Raw genomic sequence first — 23,820 nt, 5'->3', positions numbered from 1 at the left:
ACTGTGGTTAAAATACATTTCCCCAGAGACAATAGAGATGAGGTTTTAAAGGACCAGTCCATGACATGAAGCTTACCAAGAAGAGTGGTGAGTGCAGTTAGAGAAGTAACTACACTAACAACTATCAGCACAATGGTAGTGAGTGAGAGAAATAGAATGCCTGTGTCAAAGACAGGTAGAGGGGAAGGTAGGAGGGAGATGGGGATCATTGGTGATGGGAAGGTTGCACTGGTGAAAGGGGGTTGCACTTTTTTATGGCTGAAACTCAACTATAAGCAAGCTTGTAATCATGGTGCTTAAATAAATACATTAAATTTTAATAATATTTTATTTAAACACCTTGATTACAAACATGATTGTGTTTGGATTTCAGTCATGTAAAGAACACCCCTCATCACCAGTGCAACATTCCCATCACCAATGTCCCAAATCTCCCTCCTCCCCACCCTGCCCCTACCTGTATTCTAGACAGGCTTTCTGTTTCCCGCATACATTCTCATTGTTAGGATAGTTCGCAATGTAGTTATTTCTCTAACTAAACTCATCACTCTTGTGGTGAGGTTCATGAAGTAAGCTGTAACTTCCAGCCCTCCTCTCTTTTGTCTCTGAAAATTATTCCAAGAATGTCTTTCATTTTTCTTAAAACCCATAGATGAGTGAGACCATTCTGCGTCTTTCTCTCTCTGACTTATTTCCTCAGCATAATAGATTCCATGTTCATCCATGTATAGGAAAATTTTATGATTTTATCTCTCCTGATGGCTGCATAATATTCCCTTGGGTATATGTACCATAATTTCTTTATCCATTCATCTGTTGAAGGGCATCTTGATTGTGATCCAGCTATACCACTCCTAGGAATATAGACTAGGAACACAAAAATACAATACAAAAATCCCTTCCTTACACCTATAGTCATTGCAGCACTATTTACCATAGCAAGACTCTGGAAATACATTAATTTTTTAAAGTGAAAAAAAACCTTTCCTAGGGCTTGAGTTCAGCACAGACGCCACATACGCCACTTGTCTTGCACACAATGGATCCAGGTTTGATTCCGCAGCCACTCATATGGTCCTCCAAACCCCAACAAGAGTGATCCCTTAGCACAGACCCAGAAGTAAACCATAAGAACAACAGGGTGTGGCAAAAAAGTGTTTTTCCCTAAAATTCCCCCTGTGCTTCATGTTTTCCATTGCTACTGATTTCAGGAACAGTCAATATTGATCTAGTGCCATATTTTGCAATAAGGATGTGTTCTTGGACCCCATAGTTTTAATTGCCCTACACCAGAATAAAGTTTTGATGCTCTGGAGGTATCTGACTTGCTTCAGGTCATGGGAAGAATTTTCCACAACCTAAGAGAGATATTAGTTTAACTGTAGACTGTTCAAGGAGACTCCAATAAGGTTTACCATGTGTCTGTCCTAATTTCAAGCTCCAAAATAACATCCACTTTTCTTTTTATAGTTAAATCTCAATCAATGAAAATCATATGGGTCAGACTCTTCAAATAGCCAAAAAAATATGCCCCAAAATATTTTTTGGTTTTTAGGCCACACTTGGTGGTAGTTCAGGGCTTAATCCTGGTTGTGCACTCAGGCATTTCTCCTGGTGGGGTGAGGGGAACCATATGGGATGCTGGAGATTGAACCAGGTCAGTTACATGCAATGTCAGTGACCTACCCACTCTGCAGAGAATAGTTAGGCTAGAGCCTGGGGTTGGAGCGATAGCTCATGGGTAGGGCATTTGCCTTGCACATGGCCAACTTGGTTCAATCAACAGGATCCCATATGGTCCCCCGAGTCTGACAAGAATCATTTCTGGGTGGAGAAGCAGGAGTAACCAATGAATACTGCCGAGTGTGGCCCCAAAATCAAACCAACAAACAAAAAGATTTAGACTAGAAACATGATTAAAAAAAAGAACAGGATATATGTATATATATTTGTATGTATATATACATATATAGAGAGATGGACAACCTTGAGATAATGCAAGTTCTCTGAACACCAAAGATTCATTATTATTCACCTCATAATAGCTTTTAAATAAGAAAATTGAATATAAGTGTGCTGGAGCCATTTTGCAATGAATTCTGTAACACCACTAACAGTCGGACTTGGTTTTGGTGCTGATTGGGTTTGGGCCACACCCAACAATGATCAGTGCTTACTCCTGGCTCTGTGCTTGAAGATCACACCTGACAATGTTCACAGGACCATGTTAGGTGCCAGGTACCAAACTTGGGTCAGCTGCATGAAAAAAGTCCTTAATTTCTGTCAAGTAAAGTACCTAGAAAATTCTCCCTTCTCCATTACAATCTCTAAGAAAAACCACATTCCCTCAAACCCTTAGGGTGTTCATGAAATGAAAAGATTAGAGATATAAAACAACCCTTTCCATTCTGATGATCTAAGATTATGTCAACTTGCATTGACCCTACAAGTTTGCTATTATGCACAATTCTAGCAGAGCCTTCCACAGATAAAAATAGTTTCACTGAGATTCATCTCACTCAGTGCCTTTCAAGTACCAAAGACCAGGGAGGCAGTCTCCGGACTATTAGCCCAAGTTTACTACAAACAGAGTTTTTGATCATACAATATAAAGGCTCTGAGAATTTCTTTGATGACTCTCCTCAAATAGTCCAGTGGGAATGACCATACAAGAATAAGAGTACATATGACAATTCTAGAATTATTAAATAATGAAAGTATGGAAATGGTTTCCAAGAGGATAGAGTGGCCTGAAGCTATTTTGAAATTAAGTTTGCATTATTAATTGAAAGACAAAAAAGAAAGAAGAGAATCTTGAAATAAATCAGATAAAATAAAGAGATGTTTTTACTTACTGTCAATAATGCAACCGGCAGATTGAGATTTAGTAGCAGTCTTAACAAAAATGCCTTATCCTAAGATTTATTTTACACTCAGCGGGTTCAAAATGCATTTTGGTCCTCTCCCATGAATTATGATAGTATAAAGCTTCCCTGCCAAAATAGACAGATTTTAAAGTTTTACAATGTTAAATATTTCTATGGACATACCCAACCCACTCCTAAATAAATCTACCACATGGATAGTTCCTCCCACGAGAAAAAATCTTCTTTGCTTGCACCACAGCCATAAAACTTGATAGTTGGGCTTCTAGGTGTCTAAGAAAAACTTACTCTCAGATTAATATTTTCCAGATGACCAGGTTTTGAATACACACCCAAATAAACTCAAATTATTCTGCCAATTCCGATTACTGAAGAAGAGTCTCCACTTATGAAAGAATATTTATTGTATCAAAATTTTAGAACCAACAATAAAAGGTCAAATAAATCAACAAGAACAAGTAATTAGGTAAATGACTGCTGGGCATTATTTTTTAATATCATTTATATTTCCCAACATGTAGTTTTTTCACACAAAAACAAAGGCCTGAGAGGTAGTATAGGGTTAAAATGGAGCATGGAGTCAACCCCAGTTCATTCCTAAAACAACACAATTCCCGTAACATCACAAAGTGCAGTCCTGGAAGTCCTGAGCATTATAGGTGTATTTTAGATAATTTTTAATACCAGCACACAAGGCCCTAACAACACTGCATTCTCAGGCCCTTGCATTTAACTGCTGGCCCTGTTCACTGAGAATTGTAGGGAGAATTTCCTAGATTTTCTGTGCCTTGCAAGGTAGTCCCCTCATAAAATAAATAAAATTAAATAAGAGGTGAGATTTCAGAAGACCCATCTGCTACATTATTCTTAACCAACTATGGGAATATTATCTAGAATACCAATAATGCTTTTGGATTAGACCATCAGTATATATTTTTATTAATTACTTTTCTCCTGTTTATTTTCTGTTCATCATTGTAAAATGACAACCACCTGACTGTACCAAGGATGATTGGTGAGAAATAGGATATACACTGGTGAATATGTGTCAAAGTGTGAGAGATAAATATGCAGAGAGCTGCAAGTACAATTTGCACATGACGCTAGTATTATTCCTCTGACACCAGGTCTTTATACTTAAATTTCCGGGATCGCGCAGAAATATACTCATTTATAAAATACTAAACTATTCCAAAATTTAAAATAAAGTAAGTGTATCCGCTATTTTGTTCTATTTGCACCTTGGAGCCTCTTTCCCTACTAAAAAATACTCATCTAGTGTATGTTTTAAAGAGCAAGTAGACAGAATGGCTAGAGAAATGGCTGGGAAAGCAAGGGTGGTGAATTAAATGATCTATTGAGACCTCAACTCGCTCTATAATTCTGTTAGGAGTCTTTGATGCTAATGTTCTTGGACTTTTCTGAATGAGTAAGGCAAATTGTAATAGACCAACAGATGGATCATTCAACAATTTGAGGTCTGTTTTGAAATATGAAACTTAAATTCTTTTTTATTCATCCCTTGGGCATGTGAATTATTCAGAATAAAGTAGTTGATATAACAGTTGCATATATATGGTTAAGCAGCTAGTGTGATTTTCAATATTGTCTAGAATTTTATGCTTCTCTATATCACCAGATCAAAACTTGACCAGAGACTAATTATAATAAATGCAAGACACAGGGTGTAAAACAAGTAATTATTGTTTATTCATTTAAGACACAATATACATTATTTTCTAGTAAAAAAGAGAGTAACTCAATGTTTCATGAGAACCTACTATGTGCCAGGCATGCTGCAAATAAATTTCACATATCGTTAAATTAACTAGATTCCGTAATGAGAGAAGGCTTATCTATTCAAAGAAAAAGTGCTGTCTCGGAGAGCAGAAAAAGATATTGCATTTGAAAATCATTAGGTAAAGAAAAATTATGAACCCGAGAAGAGTTTACTTTCCAGAGAGGTATCTGTCAGTTAAATCTAGAAAAATCAAGAGACTCAGAGAGGGTCACATATTTTTAAATGACCGTAACAACAGTATTTCTCTAAAGTGCATTGAGTATGCTTGGCTAGACAGAGTAGATGAGTCTGAATTTGGAGCAACTTATTCAGCTATGTTCATATATCTACCATCTCTAAATAACCCACTTTCTGGCCTTGGGGCACAAGCTGATCAGACATCATTTCCTGAAAAGAAATCTTTTACTTGCTCTGGGGACTTTAGCAGAAGATGGAGAGGATATTTTTTTTGTATCCTCTGGCTTTTAAGGGATGAACTAATGCCCAAAGCTCAGAGCCAGGAGAGGCTTGTCCAAGTGCTTGACCTAGAAGGGCCATGGCTTCCCTTCTTTTCTAATTAGGATAATTAACCTCCTCTGCTCGTACATTCTATTCCAATCCAACAGCTCAAATTAAAATGGCACAGGGGACTGTCAGGCTCTAGGGACAGGAAACAGTTTACAGGCCTTTCATCTTCATGCAGCCACCATTAGGACAAAGTCAGGACAATGTCCTCACAGCACCTTTACCCTTGAAACAACCTGGAATGCCACTCTCAAAAATTCCATCTTTGTAAATATGCCATCGGCTGTAAAATTTTGCACAGCTCTATAACATAGAGGACTCAAATATGAGACGGCCTCTATGTCACTCTGGCTTCGTTGTGGATTCAGGATCAAAAACTGAATGGCTTTGCAATATTATAAACCACCTTGTAACCACAGTGTTTAAATTAAACAAATTTTAAAAAACTGAATGGCATTGAGTTGGTAGGATTTAATATCGTGTTCATGAAATTTGTTTTTTGGCAATAATCCTTGGAGGTAAAACTTTTTCAGAACATTTCAAAATCTGGAATAAAATACCGTTATTTCATGTAGAACAGAGACAAATCTGAAATTTTACATTACTGCAGCCCTGGTAGTTTTAACCTCCTATTCTGCATTTCTGAGTAGGTTTAAGAGCATTCCATCAAGTCTCCCCAATCCAGACAATCTGGGCAGAAAGAACTGAGTACAGTTCTCTGAATACTTTTTACTAATTTTCATAGAATTCACCTGTGGGTCTACCTTATGTACAGCCCTGCATAACTGTACAGGAAGTCACTGTGTACTGTAGTCTCCCTACCAAGAAGTTTTGGGTGGCAAACCCCTGTAAAAGCTCATGGCTGGTAAGGGCAACAGGCTAGTATGATGAGATAAAATTTTCTATTTGGGCTTAATATGAAACCGTTCATTCCAATACAGTGTAAAGAACTTGTGTTTTCTCTGTCTATCTTGGTTGGAACCTTGGAATGTTTCCACTAGATAAGGACCCTAACAGGCTTCTTGGCATGTCAGGGATGTATCAGCAAAAATTTTTCAGCCTAGAAGTTTTTCTAGACATGGGATGAGCAAGTAGGTGAGTCATTCTCAAACCTATTATAACTCATGACTTGGTTCTCTACTAGCCCTACACTATTAAATTCTCATTCATAAATTCTATAAAATCTTGGGTATTCCCATTTTCGAACCACCCACAGGTGTAAACCAGAATCTCCCATAAGTGTTAAACAGCTGAAGTGTGATTCTCAGTGGCTATTATAATATTGATCATATTTGTGTTTTTACTTTTTATTAGTTAGCTGTATACTTTTTTATTTTTAAATAATATATTTCTTTAAGCACCATGATTTGAAACATGTTTGTAGTTGGGTTTCAGTTATAAAAAGAGCACCCACCTTCACCAGTGCCACCACCATTGCCCCCATCATATCAATTAAATAATTTAATTCTGCTTAGATTTTAAATAGTTTTTCTTAATCATTGGAAGACATGGCTTAAAATTCATGTTCATTTTTTTTAATTTTTATATTATTTATACCATTTCCCCTGGACCTGCTGACTACTTCTTGGCATTTATCAAGATACACCGACACTTACTCAAAAAGATATATTAACACCTATGTCCACTGTTCACAATTATTAAAATATAAAAACACCCACGGTTTTGGGCATTTTCTGTTTATTGATGACCCAACAAAGTATGGCATGTATACACAACACTATAATACTCAGTTATATGAAATGAATTTTTATATATTGCTTTGCACTATGATTTAGCTTAAATTAGAGGTGAAATAAGTGAGTGAAATGTCAGAGGAATAAGAACAAATATTTGGTGATTTCAATCATATGTGGTAGACAGACAACATTAAAATAAAAAATCCTTAGACTCTAACAAAAGAATTGTGATTACCAACCAATTGTTGATAGTGGAGTAAATAGGAAGAGGAAGAATTTAACTAATACTAGGACTGAGTCAAGCAGTTTGGTGATTTTCTAGGGGCAGTAACTCTGTACAATAAAGAGTATTAGAATCAGGGTACTTAAATATAATAAAAGTAAATAAAAATTTTCTATGTATAAAACTTAATGTATTCGCCTTGCATATGGAGGTCCTAGGTTGATCCTAGAACTACATGCAACCACATGCAAAAAAAAAACTAACAATAAAATAAATAGATAATATTTTAATGCAGACTCTGATTAATTAAAAACCGGGGTGGTACCTGAAAGTGTGCATTATTCACAATCAGGGGTGCATATATCTCTGATATATGTGCCACACTATGAGAAGCATAAGTTTCCAGTATTGCATAGTATTCCAGTATTAGAGAACTCTTCTATAAGTGATATGCATGCTGGCTCTCCACTTTATATGGTGAGATCATATGTCATCTCTTAAAATTAGGTAAAATCAACTATAAAGTTTGGAGCAGAAGATTTTGATCTTTCAGATGTCAGCATCTACAAGGGTAAATGTGTGGCCTATAGACTGTATAAGGTCTATGGTCTGGCTCTGGTGCACAATAATTCAGTGATGTATGCTTTTCACTGGCTTCCCATGGTGCAACTGTTTGTATTTTGTGGTCCATAAATGATGTCATAAATATCCAAGTGGCTCTTGGCATTAAAAAAGTTTCCTCAGCCCTGTTAAGTAGAGGTCAAAATAATATAGCTAGAGTTATGCTAAAGGTATGGCAAGTGGGATGTGAGCCTTCGTATAGACTTATTTTCTTGGGACCTGGGTTACTTGAATAAGTCTTTCTGGGCACCTGCCTTGCTTCCTAGAGCCAATCATGCAGGCCAAACTCATTTTTGGCCCAGATAACTCCATTCATTGTGTCTACTTTTACAGTGGCTCTGGATGACTGCTGCTGCTGCTGCTGCCACATCACTCATGCTGTGATATGCATCAGTGGTTAAGACAACGGAAGCAGCTACATCATCCACAGCACAATTCATTTATTTCATGCTGGAAAAAGCAATCTTCTGTCCAAGTGGTGGCCAGCCAAGCTGGACAGGTGCCACAGCTTTAAAGTTCTAGAAAAATATCCCTTTGCACTATTTAGCTCCTCCACAGAGAGCAAAATACCCCTTGAGGAGGCCCAACATGTTGCTAGTGCATCTGTGTCAGACTGGACAGAGAAAGTCTATTTATCCTGTGAGGTACAAGGTATATTAATTCTGGTTTTGTCAAGACATACATTTTCTGGAAAAATTCACTGCATAGATTCTCTCCTAAGGTAATTTGAAAACACTACTCTTTACTGTCCATGCTGATTGTGTTGTTTGTCCAAAATAAATCTTAAATTATTTTATTTGATTTCAGGAATGCTCTGTTACATAGATATTTGCAAAATAAAATGCTACAGATGGGAAATGAAGAAGATTCAGAGCAGCACAATTATGTGGTTTTGATCCCAAATATAAACATGTTTCTGGCCTAAGGGGTTGTCAATCAATGTTTTAAAACACACTGACTAATTTAAGATGGCTTTAAAAGTATTCATACTTAAGGATCTAAAACAATCCTCCACTTACACCGTAGCAGTGAATGTATGGGAACAATCCTTCTTGTCCTGCTCAAAAATTTAGGTCTCAAAATTTAGGAATTGCTGATTTTGTATTGACTTATCTCTCTTGTCCACTGTCCCTACCTTCTTAAATTTAATTGTTCTGTAATGAAGAACAATAAGTAACTTTGCTGTAATAAGTGCTTTCATCTACATAGGGCCCTAAAGATCTACCTGACCTTCAAAATAATATATAATGTTTACTACAATGCTTAGTGAGACCAAATTTCTGATCAAGAGGAACTCATATTTTTCATTAAATTCTGTCACTGAGCATGTTACCTAAGCAGTCAACAAGATCCCCCACTAACCTAATCATTGTCATGACTAGCTATGTGGCTTCTAAGTTGGTTCATTTTATTGACATGAATTTTTTCAATTTTAATTTATTGAAACCATTATGATATACAAATTCCTTCATAGTTAAATTTTAGATATACAATGGGTCAGGGCCATTCCAATCACCAGGGTTGACCTCCCTCCACCAATGGACTTAGAGTGCATCCTATACCACCACCTAGAACTTGCCTCTTGACCTGCCAGTGTAACAGGCCCATTTAAGTTTAGATTATTATAGTTTAGGTCTTTTGATTCTATTGTTGTTGACTTTGGCTTGGATATTTAGTTCTGTCCATGTTTTTATCTCTTTCAATGCACTTGAGTACACTTGGCTTCTGGCCCCCATCGTTTATTTTTTCCTTTCTTCTTAATTTTACAGAACAATGCAGAAATATGAGGTAAAACAAAGGAATCCATGTCCCAAGTTTCTATGACATGAATTTCCTTTATTTATTTTTTTTTTGGTTTTTGGGCCACACCCGGTGATGCTCAGGGGTTTACTCCTGGCTATGCGCTCAGAAATTGCTCCTGGCTTGGGAACCAAGCCATGGGACACAGGGAAATTGTACTGCGGTCCTTCCTATGCTATCACATGCAAGAAAAAAGATCTACTGCTTGTGCCACCACTCCAGCCCTGGCATGAATTTCTAACCAGTGCAGTTTCCTAACTGTCTATGACTGGAGTCAGCATCTGAACTCTAAATGATTCAAGACTCTCCTTCTGTATCCCACCCAGATTCTAGTTTTCTGAAACACTTCTAAATGTAATCATAGTTATATTGCTGAATGTCTTTGCAACTAGTTCAGCTGAATAGGTGTCTTAGCTAAATGAAGTACAGGTCATGCCTTTGATGACTAAAAAGGCCAATAAATTATCTTCTAGGCAACAGGTCTATCCTATCTCTTAATTTCTGTCAATCAACCTATTTTGTGATTTTTGCCATTGGACAGCATGAAAGCTGGTCCTAATGGTGCTATTAATTTGCTTATTTCTCTTTGTTTTATGTATTTACCACTAGCTAAATTGTAAATCTCTAAGTGAAGCACAAATTAGAGCCAATGAGGATAAGTGAGTAAAAATATTTTTCAAAGTTTTGTTCTCTATCTGGCCCTCTTCCAGATTTTAAGTTTTTTTCTTTTCTCTTAAGTCAAAGTCTCCATTTGTCTATTATAGAAAAAGAATATTCTTGATTTATCACACAAACTCTGACAAACCTATTTATGCAATCCTTAAGGGACATCTCAAAATAGCATACTAAAAGAAACTGAGTCCTCAAAAGAGAAAGCAACAACCACAAACTCTCCCAGTTTAATAAGTCCCTCAATAGTTTCATAGAAAGTATATCACAGGTTGCAAACAAAATGAAACATCATAATACATCCTCTTAATTTTATCATATAACCAAAGTAAACATTTTATTTTTTATTTTATTTTCATAATATCTTTAACACCATGATAACAAATATGCTTTAGCTGGGTTTCAGTCATAAAAAGTACACCCCCCGTTCATCAGTGCAACCTTCCCACCATCAATGATTTTGAGAACAACTTAGCTGTTAGATGCTAGTTAAGAAAATTGGAAACAGAACTCTCCAAACAAGTGGAAGCAGAGATAAACAGATGGGAATATATTAAGCTGAGGAGCCTCTGCACATCAAAGGAAATAGTGCCTAGGATACAAAACCACCAACAGAATGGGGAGAAACTATTCACCCAATACCCATCAGATAAGGGCCTAATATTGAAAATATACAAGGTACTGACAGAATTTAACAAGAAAAAAGTCTAACAACATCAAAAAATGGGGAGAAGAAATGAACAAACACTTCCTCAAAGAAGAATTACAAATGGCCAAAAGAAACATAAAAATGCTTCACATCACTAATCATCAGGGAGATGCAAATCAAAACAACAATGAGGTACCATTTCACACCACAGAGACTGGCACACATCACAAAAATAAGAAAAATCAGTGCTGGCATGGATGTGGAGAGAAAGGAATACTTATTCACTGCTGGTAGGAATGCCGTCTAGCCCAGCCTTTATGGAAAATAATGTGGAGATTCCTCAGAAAACTGGAAACTGAGCTCCCATATGATCCAGCCATACCACTCCTAGGGATATACCCTAGGAATATAAAAATGCAATTCAAATATCTCTCCCTCAGATCTATATTCATTACAGTGCTAATTACAATAGCCAGACTCTGGAAACAACCAAGATGCCCTTCAACAGATCAATGGCTAAAGAAACTGTGGTACATATACACAATGGAATACAGCTGTCAGGAGAGATGTGTCATGAAATTTTTCCTATACATGAATGTACATGGAATCTATTATGCTGAGTGAAATAAATCAGAGGGAGAGAGATAGACACAGAATAGTCTCACTCATCTATGGGTTGTTTTTTTTAAATACAGACATTATTATAATAATACACAGAGTCAATAGAGAAGAGGGCCAAAAGGACCGGCTCACAATATGAAGCTCACCACAAAGAGTATTGAGTGCAGTTAGGTAAAAAGCTACTCTAACAACTATCATGACTATCTTAATGAGTGAGAGATTTAAAGTGCCTGTTTCGATACAAACAAGGGTTGTAAAAGGGGGGAGGGCATTGGTCGTAGGAATGTTGCACTGGTAAAGGGGTATTCTGCTTATGACTGAAACCCAACTACAATCATGCTTGTAATCATGGTGCTTAAATAAAGATTTTATATATATAAGAATATAAAAATAAAACTCATTAGAGAAATATACCTTAATAAAATGATATGGATAAACATTTTTAAAAACGTCAAAGAGTGATCAATTCAATGCTGACCTTGTTGAGCAACTTCAATGGGAAAAATGTTGAAGTGACACAAGCAAACACCAACAAACTCCAAACTACTGGTTGTAGTAAAAACAGAAAGCTGGGCCCGGAGAGATAGCACAGCGGTGTTTGCCTTGCAAGCAGCCGATCCAGGACCAAAGGTGGTTGGTTCAAATCCCGGTGTCCCATATGGTCCTCCGTGCCTGCCAGGAGCTATTTCTGAGCAGACAGCCAGGAGTAACCCCTGAGCACCGCCGGGTGTGACCCAAAAACCAAAAAAAAAAAAAAAAAAAAAAAACAGAAAGCTGTGGAGCACACAAAAAGATGAATTAGTTTGATTTCCTATTTATGTTGGGCAATGGAGCAATCACAGAATTCTCAGTCCTGATAACAAGGAAACTTGACAGAAATAACAAAGTCGAGGAGGAGAAAAAAACCTTTGGAGATAGAAGCATATGTGAGTCAGTGTGAGAAGCAAAGACATAATCAATGATGTAACCACACCCAGTCTAGTAACACCAGCTAAACTCCAAAGGTGGTGATTAACTGATGAGAGATGTGCCATTATCCAGAGAAGCCTGCCCTGTGTTTCTGTTAAGCCTTCACTTATAGTTGATTGCACAGCATGCCTGCTTCTTAGTGGGCCTGCAAACTCATTGGGTTTCTTCAGGTAGTTATACAACACTGTATTCAATAGCCCTCTCTGTCATGGAGAAACACATAGAAAATTGTGATTCCATAATTCCTGGGTCATTGCATTCATAAGAGTAATTTTGACAAATAATGAGAGAAAAAAAATATGAGATTGAAATTTAGTACTGAGTATATATTCTAGCTCTACTTAACTATTTGTGTGCTTTTATTTATAAAGGTATACCATGCAGCTCATCACATAGACTGATGAGTGCAGTTGCAGAGATGACTACACTGAAAACTATCATAACAATGTGAATGAATGAGGGAAGTAGAAAGCCTGTCTCGAGTACAGGTGTAGGGGGGTGGGGAGGAGGGAGATCTGGGAAATTGGTGGTGGGAATGTTGCACCAGTGAAGGGGGGTGTTCTTTACATGACTGTAATCATACAACTATAATCATGTTTGTAATCACGGTGTTTAAATAAAGATAAAAATAGATACATAAAAAGTGTACAAATCAAAATTTACTGATAATAAAGCATAAATTAATGTTTAAATAATTAAAAACATTCAGCTTCATATGGGGATGCAACCCCCAGTTTAAGATGCTTGGGTTTCCTTCCTAAAGTTTTGTAAATATCATTACAGCTATAATGTCTTTATAGAATTGTCATTTAAGGATTTCTACATCTATAGATAAAATCTGGAATTATTCTAAAATGATTGGATGTATAATAAAAAGTTTTGCTCAAGAGTAAAAAAAAAGGTATACCAATCTAAGGCTCAGTTTCCTCATCTGTTAATTGGGGATACCTATCTATGCTTAGAGTTTTTTAGTAAGGTTAAAAAGACACTTTGTATAAATGCTGAGCATTTTTACATCATTTTTTATCAAGTCCAGCTCAAAGTAAGCATTTCAGAGTGTTCCTTTCTATATCCTGAGTCCAAACTTGACAGTGAAAGGAAAGGCTGTTCAATCTGTAATCTCGGGGATTAAAATGCCAAGAGAAAATGAATATAAGAGCTTTGAATCTTTTCTATCATGTAATTCAGGTTGTTTGATGATATGTATTTTAAAGTATGCATTAATGATGATAATATTATAGAATAAAAGTAAGATTATGGATGTAGTTGCAGCCAGGATATTCTGTGATTCTGAAAAATTAACAAAGCCATAGGATTTAAAAAACTGTGTAGATTAGAAGAGGCATCAGCACTGACTGAGAATTCAACTAGATTTTAGTAGGAAGGCATGCTCTGATGCACACAATTATTTCTTTGTCTCCAAAATATATGTAATGAGGAGCAAAACCCTTAAGAAAACCACAGAAGCCTTGTAGATAAAGATTCAAGGATATCTATTATTATTTTCCTATGGAATTGTAACTTGTACTCAACTACAAAATAAATTTTTACCCAAGAAAATCATAAAAGATATGACTTCAAAATAATATAAAAAGTTAAAATAGCAAACAAGTTGTGGTCATAGTATGGTTTCAATCTACTAATACTAAGTAAATCATGATTTTTTAATCTTTGATTCTTAATTGTTTAATGAGGAGTTTGGGGCCATCACTAAATTCTGACTCTCAGATTTGAGAATTCTAAAACATTTAGGAGAATTCTGGAGACAATAAATCCTGAGAAAATCTAACTTTTCCATAGCTCCAACAAGATTCAATCACTCTTCCTGGAGTTCAAATGCAGTACAAGATGAAAGACTAGACTAGTCTCTCCTTCATATCACTGAATCTACTTTCATATTTCTACTGGAAAACTTGGAGAAAAAACAATCAAAGTGAACTGATCTTGAAAAGGTTTCAAAATATCAGTTTCTTTTTTTAATGGGTAGGTGATATATGATCATCCTCATTTGCCCTCTGAGTTTTGTACATAGTACATTGAGTGAGTGTTTGTTAAGTAGTATTCAGATCATAGTCAAAAGAAACTTTACTCAAAGAAAATCGTGTTCTCCGCTACCCTCAATTTGACACACTTCCAATAGTATCAGGATCAAGAAGTCTCAGCACTCCACGAGGCAGAATAAGCCACAGTCCTTTGTAGTTAGATCCAGACTCCTTTCATCTTTGACATTAATACACCTCAACTTTGTACCCCATTTCCTTTATGCTGGTAGCTATCCTCCATTTATCACCCACAAAGGTCAAAAATATTTAGGTGGTTGGTCTGTCTTGGCTATCTCAAAACTTAGAATGCTGAAGTATATTTCTTTTTTTTTTTTTTTTTTTGGTTTTGGTTTTTTGGGCCACACCCGTTTGATGCTCAGGAGTTACTCCTGGCTAAGCGCTCAGAAATTGCCCCTGGCTTGGGGGGACCATATGGGACGCCAGGGAATCTTTCCTTGGCTAACGCTTGCAAGGCAGACACCTTACCTCTAGCGCCACCTCGCCGGCCTCATGAAGAATATTTCTATAGAAGTCATTTTTCTGTTAAGAAATCCTTTTCTAAAGGATTTAGTCTAACCTGAAGTACAAACTGGGTCTTATTATTTTAAGGCACAATGCAAACTACAATATACAAAGGGAAGCTCAGGCTTTCATTCAGATGCTCAATAAAAATATACCCATTTATGAAAATTCACTCAAAATTTATTTTAGAATGAACAAGGAATATCAGGGTTATTCAAAGTCATTGAGTTCTATTTGGACTCACACAGAAAATACAATATAACTAATTTGTAGCACTTATCCCAACCTGTTAAGTAGAATTCATTTTCAGTTATGTGAAAAGGCTTTTTTCCCCTATCCTATTCGACTAGAGCTGGCAGATGCATCCCTTTCTTGATATTTAGGTAATAGAGTTACAATAGTGTACCAAGTTACTCTATCCCATTACCACCAACATGCCCATGAACCCCTGTCCTTATGCCAAATTTGTTCCGATCTCCCTTCCCCCAATACTGGTTTTATCCCCTCTCAGGTCTGTGATACAGTACCCAAATTAATTATCAATTTATCTTATACAGCTATGGTATACAGAGAGTTCAATCAAGGGTACATACAGATAATATAAATTGATAAACCCTGATAAATAAACTACATTCTTTGGTTGAGATTTATGTGTATGTCCCATAAAAAGCCTTGAGTGCTAACACTTAAACCACTCGACACTTGCTTGGATAGGAGACACAGTCACATGATTAGTGCTGGCAATTACTGACTTCAAAGGGTTTCAAATCAATTCTATGTAAGAAATCCAATTAATGGGCATGATAATCATCACATGGCATTCATTAAGTGTACACCAAATCCACAGGGCAACTTTGAGGTGACTCTTCAAAACCCCACAGAGTTTGTGCTGCAATCTATTTATCTTCAGATAATTATTTAGATGTGAAACTGAAACATAAAGGGATTATGCAAAGCATCACAGCACCCCTTCTAATCCAAACTCCAGTTGCTTAGACTTGATTTTTTTATGTCAGAGCTTGTGTGGCTGAGGTTCAGAAGGCTTGTCTCGTCTGCTTTTCCCAGACGTTAGGCAAATCTTCTCCAGATGGTCTTCTATATTTCCTTTCAGCTGACAATGCAAAGCAAGTTTACTTTCACTGAACAAAACTGACATATCTATTTGGGCATACTTTCTGAGCTTATGTTGAGGAGAATGGAGTTCCATGATGCACCATCCGGGAGACAGAGTTCTCAGGGAAATGAGAACCAGAATGAAAGAGAAAAATGGAAGCGGCAGGATTGTATGCACTGCCAGCTTCCGGGCAAACTACAAACTTGCCTTAGTACTTGTCTCCTCAACTGTGATGTTTGGGTATGATGAATAATAAATACATCAGATTACCACACAATAATTTCCTACTTTCTATTGCATAGAATTTCTGCATTGGAGAAATTACTTTAATTTTAAGACTTTGATTCTGATTTAAGTTGTAAATCCTTCTTAAACCAGTTCACAACTGAAGCTTTAATCAGTCTAGGACAGTCTAGGATGAGTGAAGAGTTCTATTTTGAGTGAGAGAAAATTTCTATTGCGGTAGGAGAACAGAGGACACAAAACTGGGGAACCTTCTGTTCACAGACTCCATAAATTAACTTAGGTCTCATCTAATAATGCAGCTGCAAGGAAGAGAAGATTTGCAGAGGGTCAGTTCTTAATTAAAGGGAAAGTTAAACAAATGCTGTTATGAGGAATGAGACCGTAGGGAAATTTTAATTTGCCAAGAGTAAATTAGGCTGGGTGTGGGTGATATTTGTTTTAATCCTGTTCCATAAAATCCACAGACTGACATTTATATGCAAACAGAGAGTTTCTTGATCTTCCTATCCAAAGTTCCTCATACACAGAAGATGTTTTTCATTATCATCCCAAATTTATACAATCACTTTATCAAGTTGGGGGGAGCAAATGTGTTTAAATAAAGTTTGAAACATCAAGGAAATGTGGGTTCAAATGTTCTATGTGAATTGTTGCATGAACGGTTTTAAAACAAAAGTAAACTTTAGGGTCAAGGACATCACTCAAGTGGTAGAGCAGGTGCCTAGCATATAGGTGTCCAGGAGCTGAATCTCTAGTATTTGCATGATCTCCCAAAGCACCAATGCGTGTCCCTACCTGGTTTCTACATAATCAGAAAAAAATGTACTTTTCAAGACAAAAATGATACCCTGAAATATTGCATCTGAATTCCAAGATTAAATATTAGGTTTATTATATATGGATAAATTATAACAAGAAATACCTGAATTGAGCTCATCATCTCCTTCTTATGCCTCATGTTTCTGCTCTTCCCGTCTGTCTCAAAAACAGTCTTCAGATTCCATATGTATCTTTCTGCACTCACTTTCTTTGCCACAATATACAAGATAAATTTGTCTGAAATTCCATGGAGACCAAAAAGGGTTTAAAAAATTGAGGAGAGTGATTTTCATTTGGTTTGATTTTAAAGCCCAAGTGAGCTCTAGAAGAAAAGCAAAAGAGAAATAAATGTTCATTTGCCTCTTTGTATCTCAAATAAACTTTTGGTAAATAAGAACATCAATTCTATAAAACAGTAAACTTCTGTTCATCAAAATGTATCACAAAACATATGAAATGCTAAATAAATTGGACTAAAACGTATGTGACATATTGCAAGAATTCAATATTCATATATAAAGGTTCATATAAATCTATCAGAAAAATATTTAACATTGTAATCAAAATATGGAAAAAGAAGTGAGAAAATTCTCAAAAGAAGGTATAAGCATGGCCACAACATGAAAAGGGAAGCCCCTAATAATAATGAAGAATTATTTGATTATCTTTTTATATTCGTTTTTTAATTCCCTATTGAATATCCAATGCTAGCAAGAGGATAGTCAAATACTGTCATATTCTCCTTCTAGAAACATAAAGTGGTACAATCTTTCTGGAGGGCAATTTTTGCAATATGCTCAAAAATTTTAATTTCCATAAATGCTCACCATATTATTTCTTTCTCTAGACATTTGCACTATATAAATAATTAGAGATATTATATTAGTATTGTCATAATTCATAATATGGAAAAATTGGGAGCAACTTAAATATTCATTTGGGAAACAGTCCTATTGATTACAGTCTTCTAAAGGAAGAAATTCTGTGTATCCATTAAAATAATGTTTTAAAATATTAAATAACAAGGAAGTGTTTGATATTTAATAATAGGGTTTTAAAAGGCAGCACACAAATAGCACTGCCCATTTTACTATAATTAAGTATGTGGTACAGTTTTATATTAAAGAATGGAAAGAAATGCATTAAATATTGACTGTTGTTACACCTAATGAATAGTCAATATTTTATTTAATTTATTATATATTTGTATCTCAAGTGTCAAATAAGCGTGTATTGATTTTATACTTACAAAAACACTACCTCATAAAATGAGTCTTGTTTCTTGAGATAACTTTGGATTATACAACTAAATTGTCTATATGCTTCAGTGGTATGCTAAGGCCCACCATCAAATTCTCAATATCCTCCACCAGTCCATTGGACCCTGTCAGCCTATTCTAACTTCCTTGGTTACCTCAATTTTGTGGCCTGAGTCTAAAGATTTGTTTTCGATGGATATAATTTAATCTTTTGCTTTGTTTCTTCATATGCTACACACAAGTGAACTCATTGTGTGCAATCTTTCTCCTTCTGACTTATTTTCCCTTAGAATGAAACTCTACCTTTTTTTAATCTTCCAATTACTTTATTATAAATTAACTGTGAGAATAAAGTATATCTTTCTGTGATCCTCATTCTAATATACTTATCTGTGTGTCTAATTATAATAGTTTTGTAGTATAGTTTGAAGTTGGAGGGTATAATGCCCCTTATTGATTTTTGTCAGTTTTGCTTTAGTTATTCAGTCTTTCATAGCTTAATACAAATTTCAGTAATACTTTATTTCCTTGAAGAATGTTATTGGGTATTTTATAGGTATTACATTAAATATATAATACTTTGAGTAGAATGATCATTTTGACAATATTAATTTTTCCAATCCAAGAGTATGAAATATTTTCCATTTCTTTTCATCTTATAACTCTTTTAATAGTAACTCGTTTTTTATATACAACTTCTTGAAGACAAAAGATATCTGTAAAGGGTTTTGAGTAAATATGGTCCAATTTCCATATATACAATGTACCCAGATTGCTTGTCTACCATAGGAAGAATCTATTGTAATCCTGGGTAATGCTTATCCTCTTGCTTTTGTTTTCTTATTTCTAAAGTATATATAGTGATTCTTGAATCATACCTTTCTCAAATAGAATCTCTCTGCTAGGGCCGGAGTATAGTGCAATAGTAGGGCCTTTGCCTTGCACGCGGCTGACCCTGGCATCCCATATGGTCCCCTGAGCCAGGAGCAATTTATGAGTGCATAGCCAGGAGTAACCACTGAGTGTTACCAGGTGTGGTCAAAAAAAACCAAAAAACAAAACCCAAAGAATAATAATAATAATCTCTCTGCTAATCATGAAAGACAGCTTAGCAAAGAGACTTATCTCTACATACTTCATTAAGTAATCACTAGAATAAGTCAGTGGTCATCAACACTGGTGTACATGACAAACACCATGGAAATTTAAGATAAAGCATAGTCCAGATACAATTTTACGAATTTTTTTTATTTTGTCCAGGGCGGGAACTGTACAACATTTTTCAAATACCCCAAGGTGAAATAATGAATAATTAGAGTTGATAACCACAGAAATAAAGGGAAAAATTAAAGTAATGCTTTCTTTCACTGAATTCAGTTTAGAATCATTGCATAAAGTACACCTATTTTCTTGGGACAATTTAACCATTACCTCCACACTTCACTGATCCCTGGAATACCCACAAGATACTGCTTGTTCATTTTTCAATACTATGATTTAAATATTTAAAAATTGGATTTCAGTCATAAACCCAACTACAATCATGCTTGTAATCATGGTGCTTAAATATTTTATATATTAAAAATAAATAAATACTATAAAATATTCACAACTTTTACATTTCTCCTTAAAATGACTTCCTGTGCAAAGTAAACCCCAAAACATTTAACATCTCGTTTTTCCATTCTTTCCGAATTTTATTATACTGAGGCTACTTCTAAAATGCAACTGTATTCGGGTCGGAACAGTGGCGCTAGCAGTAAGGTATCTGCCTTACCCAGGCTAGCCTAGGACGGACCCCTGTTCGATCCCCTGGCTTCCCATATGGTACCCAAGCCTGGAGAAATTTCTGAGCGCATAGCCAGGAGTAATCCCTGAGCATCACAGGGTGTGGCCCAAAAATAAAAAAAATTAAAAAAAGCAACTGTGTTAGAGGGGTTACATAAGTAATTCAGCATTTTATATTGTCACCTTGAAATGAAATAATTATGAGAGATGAAAAATGAAATAATTATAAGTAGTTGGCTCATTGGACACAGAATTTTTGATGTGCAAAAGGAGCAAAGAAAAATCTATAAGTAGTAGCAATAGGTCTAGCTAGGTATTGGGAAGACACAGAACATCAGGTTCTTGTTGGCATCAAAAATAGAAAGTGAGGGTCAGAGTGATAGTAACATGAGTAGGATACTTACCTACTTGCCTCACATGTAGCCTACCTGTGTTTAATAATGGCACTATATATGATTCACTGAGCCCAGCCAGGTGTGACCAAAAATCAGGAGAGTAAAAGATAAAGAGGGGAAGATGGAGAGAAGATTAATGACCCCATTAGTACTAAGTTAGCATGATATTTCACTCCATTAGATTGGTAGGACAACAGGAAACAGTTATGAAATATTGATCCTCACCCATTTACTCCTGGTACTTCATGTGGTCCCCCGAGCTTCACCTAAAGTGGTCTCTTCATACAGAACCAGGAGTGAGCCTTGAGCAAAGCTTGGGGTCTCAAAAGACAAAAAAAAAAAAAACAAAAAATATCTCTAGTGGGGAATGTTTCAGGCAGATAGTGTTTTGGTAATAAGATTTTGAAAAATAATAAAATTCAGAAGTAATTGTCTAGCACTGAAGTAGACCAAAAGCACAAGGAAGAACACATCTCTTCTTTAAGATGGAAATATTGAGTTCTAAGAAACTCAAGCAATAGCCAGATGGAGAAACTGAGGCACCACCAAAGAAAGGTGGACCTCTTCAAAAAGGTAAATCTATAGGAGACTTTAAATCTTGTGATAAGAACATTAAAGGACCATCAACAGTGCAAGGTTTGCCCTATGACAAAACCAGATTAACTTTTATGTATTCAGAGAATTCCAAATCAAAAAATTTGGAGAAATTGTATATCTTCCCCTAAAAATTGTTCTCTGTTTTTCCACTATGGAAAAATCTGTGATCTTTCTTGAACATGTATTTTCTTACTCTTCTCTAACATATTCTAAGTCAATTTATTTCAGTTAAAATTATGTTACTTTTTCTTTGGAGCAATGGTAAAGTATATAGACATAACTCTGCACATGACCAACCCAGGTTAAATTCCTGGCACCCAAGACAGTCCCCAGAAAGAGTAAAGAGTAATTTCTAAGTAGAGTCAGGAGTGACCTAGCCTGTTATGCTTTGCTTCTCTGAATCTAAAAGGCAGAGTACAAGAATTTACATGGGTCATTTTGAGCCTTTCTTTTTCCAATCTTAAGGAATCTATTCAGTATGAGTCAATGAGACAAATATTGAAGTACCCAGGAAAAACCAACTTACATCTCTAGAATATTTCTTAGAATAAGTAAGCCATTTTGAATATTTTTGGAAAACTATCTGATAATTGTAATCAATCACATACTGCTATAAATATCAACATTCATGTGAAGTCTTTTTGTGATTATCAGTCATTTGAATGACTGCCATTTGATTTCATGCTAGAAACCATGACAAAAGATATGATACTACTCTGAGACATGAATAGTCTTTTGCATAGTAACAGGTGGTGATAGAACCTACTGGAAGATGAAATGAAGAATAAATTTGGGGCCAAAGTAACATCACAGTATGTAGAGTTCTTTGCCTTGCATACAGCCAATCCGAATTCTATTCCCAGCATCCCACCTGATCTCCCGAGCCTGCCAGGAGTGATTTCTGAGTGCAAAGCCAGAAATATCCTCTGAGCACCACCAGGTATGACCCATAAACTAAAACAAAAATGAAACTACCTTCCAATATGTTTCCTTAGTATTCTTCATTAATAATATCTATAAGTTAATAGATTTCCCATTTCATAATCTTCATTTTCAGATCAAAATATTTGTTCATGGAACAGTTTTTCATTTTTGTTTGTACATTGAAAACAATCATGGCCTTTTCAATCCCTATGGAAATGACTTTGGCGATTGTAATTTTTTATTGTAATTTTTATTTTATTCATCGAATCACTGTGAGTTTTATAAATTACTCATGATTGACTTTCAAGTGTGCAATTTTCCTACAAACAATTGCATTGAAGTTTTATATCTACTGATACCTATGATGAGAGCAGTCATAGACTACTGCCCCTGAGAGCAGATTCTGAGATGGGGAGGAGCCACACGTAGTAAAGGAATTAAGGTAACTTGCCTTGCATGCTGACAATTATGTTTCAACACACTGCACAAGGTGTCTCCAATGCACAGCCAGTAGAAAACGCTCAGCAAAGATCCAGGAATAAGCCCTGAGCACCACTACATTTAGCCCAACTGCAACTCCCCACCTCACAAAAAGTGAAGTGTACTCTCACTCCAAATATTTATGAAAGGAAAAGAAAAAGAAGTATAGGCAGAGGAAAATGAGTTGCACTGGAATCATAACAAGGCTATCATAACAAGATATCATAAGAAGATTTACCCTGTAAGGTCAAGCATTTCAATGCCTATCCTTTAGGGAGCTTTGAATTCTTACTTACCCTTTAGAGTTTTCCTATTTGATGTGAGGGATTACATATGCATTTATGTAAAAATGTAACCTATATTTTTATGCTAACAACTAGTCATTTAATGTAGACTGCCCTAGGAAAGGAGCATACTTTTAATTTGGTAGTTCATTTCAGTTAACCATTAACCCTTTTCATCCGACAACTTTTTGGCACAAATCCTTTGGTAGTGAAGGGGAATATGGTTGTCCAACATCCTTAAACTAGCATTTACCAAAATGACCTTGTTTGGCAAGGTACAATAATGAGTCCAGTAGGAATGGATTAGTCATAGTGTTGCAGTTCTCCCATAATTACTCTGCTACTCCTCTATTTTCCTGCTCCTCTAATATTATGGTGAATTCAAGTGACTAGCCAGTATTTCCCAGGTTACTGAGTGGTGCTTCCTATTCTTAAAAACCAGGCAAGTAAAGAAGGGATGTGGCAACCATATTCTAGAATCAAATTAGAGAATTTGCAGCTCAAATGAAAGTAGTTTTGAGTATTGTAATGCTAAACATGTTAAAGTTCACAGAGTGAGGGACAATTCTGAAGCTGTTGAAACAGTAGGTTCATATTTTCAAAGCCAAAGCTTTGAAACACTGAACATTCTATAAGCATCAATGCTTGCTTTTGCTCTGGCTCCCATCAAATTAAATTTTCCTCCCTCAAACTCATATTTATTCTTTTTGTTTTCTACAAGGGAAGTTAAATCATAATAAAGAAGGTTTGAAAAAAAATGTTTTCTGAGTGCTCACCGACATGTGCTGTGTTGAGGTAACCACTTGCCCCTTAGTTCTTGAACATACAACCACATGCTCAAACAAATCTAGACAAACTATAAGGTAATAGATATTATATAAGCTTAGATATTGTACTGAGTAGCTCAGAAA

The 23,820-nt window shown here is 35.8% G+C and overlaps 1 protein-coding gene across 5 annotated transcripts in view; it reads left to right on the top strand.

The window, feature by feature from the left end:
• The window catches only part of GRIA3 (glutamate ionotropic receptor AMPA type subunit 3), a 378,184-nt gene that overhangs the window by 154,283 nt on the left and 200,081 nt on the right, over positions 1 to 23,820 (top strand). The gene's annotated exons all lie outside the window — the stretch shown is intronic.

This window comes from Suncus etruscus, chromosome X, assembly GCF_024139225.1.
Source record: "Suncus etruscus isolate mSunEtr1 chromosome X, mSunEtr1.pri.cur, whole genome shotgun sequence".
In the NCBI taxonomy this organism is placed as follows: Eukaryota; Metazoa; Chordata; class Mammalia; order Eulipotyphla; family Soricidae; genus Suncus; species Suncus etruscus.
The sequence above is the reverse complement of the archived record's forward strand: the minus strand, read 5'-3'. Positions and strand labels throughout refer to the sequence as shown.